Source organism: Nanorana parkeri, unplaced genomic scaffold (genome assembly GCF_000935625.1).
Source record: "Nanorana parkeri isolate BGI_ZX_2015 unplaced genomic scaffold, ASM93562v1 scaffold1, whole genome shotgun sequence".
Classification (NCBI taxonomy): Eukaryota; Metazoa; Chordata; class Amphibia; order Anura; family Dicroglossidae; genus Nanorana; species Nanorana parkeri.
The window spans coordinates 3,748,941-3,754,739 of NW_017306269.1; positions in this window are offsets into that span (position 1 = coordinate 3,748,941).

Genomic DNA, 5,799 nt, shown 5'->3' on the forward strand with positions numbered 1-5,799 from the left:
TGAAAGTTCTGTGTGTAGCCATTATGGCCAATAACACTTGCACTTGTAATTGCAGACGTTTTCAGGACCAATTAAACATGGGGAGCGCCTACAGAGTTGTGTGTCTCTTATTTTCTGGTAACTTTGTGTAATTACCTGGAAATTCGCTGATCAACCATAACATGACCACTGAGAGGAAGTGAATTGCAATGCAGTGTGATGCTTTGGGCAATGTTTATTCAGTACAGGTATTTATAGCGCCGGCAGTTTATGCAGAGCTTTACATAGTGCACATTCACCTCACTCCCTACCCTCAAGGAGCTTACAATCTAAGGTCCCCATCTCACATGCATACATATGAGGCCAATTAAGACAGGAGCCAATTAACCTACCAGCATGTCTTTGGAGTGTGGGAGGAAACCGGAGTACCCGCAGGAAGCCCACACAAGCACAGGGAGAACATGCAAACTCCTTGCAGATAGTGACCTGGCTGGGATTGGAAGCAGGATCTCCTAATGCTTCAAGGCAGAAGTGCTGCTACTTGGGTCCTGCCATTCACATGGATATCTGTAAAAAATAAGTCAAGGCAACTGGACTTGCTGTATTTTTCTTGAAGACGTTTCACTGGACATCCAACCAGCTTTCTTAACCACTTCAAGACCAGGTGTTTAGACCCCCTTCCTGGCCAGGCCATTTTTCAGTATTCAGAGTATTCAGCGCTGCGGTACTTTGACTGTAGTTTATTCCGTCATGCAGCCGTTTTTTTACTACGGCCGGCCTGGAGGTGGTTAATTCAGAATGATTTGTACAAAAAGTATCTGTCAATAAATATGGTGAAAGTTGTTCCAATCCACATGATCCGTTAGTCGCAACCAGGTGTTGATCGCATTTGCATAATTGGAGCCTAGGAGGTGTTAAATAGCATTGTATGTGGCACACAATAGATGACTCACCAGCCCCCCCCCATCCCCATTCAAGCTTGACTTCTCCATTTTTACATTAAATAACCTCTTTCACACCTCTTTTAAACCAGTGCTCCTCCCTGTCCAGGATGCATACTTGACTGTCTTCAAAGGAGTGACCTTTTTCCTTGGTGTAGGTATACTGCCAAATCCTGACCAGAGGGTTTTGTTCTTCTATGCTGTGCAATGTGCTGGTGTAGCTATTGTTTTGTTTCACCGACATACAATTCTGAGCACTCCTCACTGCACTGGACTGCATACACAATATTGTTCATCTTGTGTTTTGGCGTTGGGTCTTTTGGGTGAACCAGTTGTTGCCTCAGTGTATTGGTGGGTGTAAAGCAGACAGGGATTTGATGTTCTTTAAAAACCCTTCTGAGTTTCTCAGACACCCCAGCTACATATGGGATGACCAAATTCTTCCGTTTGTCATGCTTTTCACCCTCACTGTTACTCTTGGCCTTCTTTCCTATTCTTTCTGTTTTGACAAAAGCCCAGCCTGGTTACCCGCAAGTTTTAAGGGCCCCCCTGAGGTGTTTGAATTCCTTCATCTTGGCCTGGCCTCTGTTCTGGTGGGAATTTTCTCCGCCCGGTGGTGTAGAGTCCTGATGACTCCCACTTTGTGGTCTAGAGGGTGTTGGGAGTCAAATAGCAGGTACTGGTCCGTGTGTGTTGGTTTTTCGGTAGACATCTATTTCCAGCAGTCCAGCAAGTCCAGTGGCCTTGACTTATTTTTTACAGATATACCATGACCTGGATGAATGAGAACCTTCACAGACATTCATGTGAATGTTACTTTGACACGTACCACCTACCTAAACATTGTTGCTGGCCAAGTACCCCCCTTCATGTAAATGGTATTCCCTGATGGTGGTGACCTCTTTCAGCAGGATAACGCTCTCTGCCACGTTACAAAAAATGGTTCCAGAATGGCTTGAGGTACATTGCACAGAGTTCAAGGTGTTGGCCTGGCCTCCAAAATCTCCAGATCTCAATCCAATCGAGCATCTGGGATGTGCTGGAAAAACAAGTCCAATCCATAGAGGTCTACGGGACTTAAAGGATCTGCTACTGATGGCTTTGTGCCAGATACCACAGCAAACCTTTCAGAGGTCTAGTGGAGTCCATCCCTTGACGGGTCAGAGCTGTTTTGGTGGCAAAAATGGGGCCTACTCAATATTAGGCAGGTGGTTATAATGTTATAGCTGGTCGGTGTATTGTAGTCGGTTGAAGGAAAGCAAGTTTTTATTCTCATTTTTTTTTACATAGTGCACATTCACCTCACACCCCACCCCTTCCTCCATGCTAAACAGTATGGATGGAGGAATCTCCCCTGTAAGCTATTGTATTCTAAAAACTGCCACCTGCAGCTGTCAGAAACCCGAATAGTGAATGCGGTTGTCTGGCTGCAGTCACTGTTCATCCAACAATTTTCTACCCAGATCTTTTGATTTCAGTGGAAGTTTGTCTTGCCAGGTGGTACAAATATGGCAACCCACAACTTAAATGTTTGCCTATTCACAGGAGTAGGATGAAATTTGTGCTGTGTATGGCCAGCTTGCCAATCATGGCTCCCTCAATAGATATAATGAAGCACATGTGCAGTCAACTTCAGATTTACCAAAACTATGTAAAATAGGGACCTACCTAATGTATCCAATCAGTCTGTATCCAATCAGGCAGGCCCTCACCCTGCTGAGCTGTTAATACGATCTACCATTAGAATTTAACATGAGTTTAGGGGAAACCTACACTGAAGAAAAATGGCAGCTGCCATGGTGGACCTCTCCCTGATATTTCTTGTTTCGTGTCCATCATTCTGATCATACGATTGTCAGTGACCAGGAACAAGTTTGTAGATTAGTTCTGACTTTCCCAATCTGTATGCTTGTTAAAAACCAGGCACAAAGTATTGAACCCAGAGCCAGCCGGGAAACTAGCATTTCCAGAAAGACCTTAACCTCAGTCTCCATGTTCCCAGTACGTTTTCTCTAATGGAGTTCAAAGAGCAACAACATCAACTAAATGTGACTTTTCACTCGGGCAGACAAGAATCAATTCATTGTATGCTTTCTGTGCACAGATCCCCCTGTTTCTCGGAGCAGTATGAAATGGATGGCACTTTTGTGACATCTGTGTCCCTTCAGATTTTGCCTCCATCCTTTGAAACTGAACTAAATGAACTCATGTTAGGTCTATGGGCAGGCGGATGTAAATGGATGTGTGGTTGTTCCTTAATTGTGTACTGCAGCAAGTTATGATATTTGCAAAACTGTCAAAAAAATGTAGAATGTATGAATGGATCACGGCCTCTCCCAGCAGCCTCACAGCTTGATGGTGCCATTCCATTTGTTCATTAAAAAACTAAGGCAAAGTTTGAGCTTCGATTAATTGAGAACTATGGCTCAACCTTTTTTTGGCCATAGTTTTCTTTAGGCTCTCGAAAGGACATATACTAATGCCCTCCTGTGACCCCAAACTCCGCATATAGCAGGCTATTACCCGCTATATGCCGACAGCACAGAGCCACGCTGCAGCCGGGATGGATCCCGACAACATTGTCGGGATCCAACCCCTGCCTGATTGACAGCTGCCTCTGCCCGCCCCTCCCCGACTGTTCCTCTAGTCAGCGCTGGAGGAAGGGAGAGGGGGGAATCCCTGTGGGGATTGGTGACTTACAGTCACCGCTCTCTGCAGGGAGAAGATCGGGAGCTGAGTGATCAGTGGTATGTGATTGCTCAGTTCTCGATCAATAGAGCTGACGTGAGAGCTTCAGTGTCACACCCTGGCTTTATAATTATGGGGATGATTGTATTTCACTCTCCCCATAATTCTCCTTTAAATCTGAATAAAGGGGCTCCTGCAAAGAAGATAGTAATTACTCACCTCGCCTGTTCTCTATGCAGCTGTAACAAAGAGAAATCTCACACTGAGAATTACAGAAGTCAACACTCCTGTAGTGTCTATCTCCTGGTCCCCCATTGTGCTCCCTGGGTCCTCCTGCCCACCCCTACATGACTACAATGTCTTGTAGTCATGTAGGGGTGGGCTGGAGGAGTTGGTGGTGAGTGAAGTGGGGGACCAGGTAGACACTCCAGAAGAGTCTTTGCGTGGCAATTTCTTTTCAATACATCAGGACATAGTATATACTATCTTCTTTGCAGGGAGCCCTATTATTCACAATTTGCTTTTAGTGACAGTCGCATTAGACACATGAGCCCATGGCCACATGTGCACGAGCAATTTAAACTTCAAAAAATAGGGTGATAGGCTATAGTTTTGCTGCATATTGTAGGAATGCAGTGCCAATTAGGGTAAACCTTTAAATACCTTAGGCAATATGCACACCTGACCTCTGAGGTGTGTTGCAGTAACGCACATGTGTGTGAAGACCATGCAATGTGTTAGGCAACCCTTTCAAAAGGAACGGATTGACAAAGCACCTCCAGCGGCCAGAAAATCGGACCTGCACCTTTTATGGCAGTGAATTGCAATACTTTTTTAGTGCATTGCAGTTCACCTGCGAGGGTAAGGTGTACAGGGCTGCCATTCAGAATGTAAAAATGGCATCCATTAGAGGCCATTTTCATGGGAATGTGGGGACTATTAGTTGTGTTTTGTTTTGTGTGTATTTTTCCCAGTTTTCTATATTTCAGTTACTGCCCCTTTAAGAAAATGTAACTGTAATTTTTCCGGCGGGAAAAAAAAAAATCGTTATTTTGGCGGGAAAACATCGCCACGAGGATTTCTGGAAGTTTCCACAGCCACCGTATATAAGGAGGGCTTCTAGGAAGAAATCATCAGTTGGAATCCGTTTTTTCAAGCTCCCTCTCCCCCCCGTTCGCGGTATTTTATGTGGTTTGTCACCTCAGATGAGGGGGACTATTGCCTTGAGTGATTTATTGCTCGAGTTTCAAAAACTGGGCAAAATGGTTGATTTTTAACATTTTACTGGTTGGTTGATTTGAATTGGTTATTAGAGATTGATCTAATTATTTAATCCAATAAAATGCCGTGGCCAATTAATGCCAATTCAAATAAAATAGTGTTTTTTGTGGTTATTTATTTAGAGTATTAAGTTAATATAAGCATATGTCACCTACAGTTCCATGGTTTACACTGCTTACTGCAAACAATCAGTATACAGCTGTTACGATTACTGGTGGCCTCTTCACTTGCCCAGTATGTTATGCTAACTGAATTCTAGTGAAGTAATGCAGATAAGCAATACAAACACCACATCACCCATTAGTCAAACCTTGAGTTACTAAAAACAATAGCCCAGTGTGAAATGTGAAACCACAAGGTTTACTTAGGTAGAAAACTAGACAAATATGGAGGCTGCCACTGAGGACCCCCCTTTCTGAATCTGCTAGTTGCCTGCTTCTCATGCTGATCTAATGGCTTCATTAGCTTCAGTCACTGGCTGATGCACGCAAATATCAATTTCCAGCATTCTGCTTGTTTCAGGTCGGTGCCTCAAATTGTTGAATCCATAGACAGTCAGGCAATTGGCTTTTTCAGAATGACAGCCTACATATTTCTCAATTTAAAGAGCGCTTCTATCCTTTGCAATCTGCTGGGAGCGCTTTTGAGACTTTCAACAAATAACGAAAGTCTTCTTAGTAGCCATGTCTCCACTCTCAGCGGTCTCACCTCGGGGTTGCTATACAACAACACAATAATGTGCAGGCTTTTTAGTTATAAGTGCACAATGCACATTTCTCAGGGGTTCAGCCCCACTAGCCAGCAAAGAGGACCTATCAGTTTTGTGCCTTTGTATCATGCAGTGGTAGGGTAATTAGGTACTAGAAGTGGGATGTATATGAAAGCATTAAATTGGACCTGAACGGGGGGG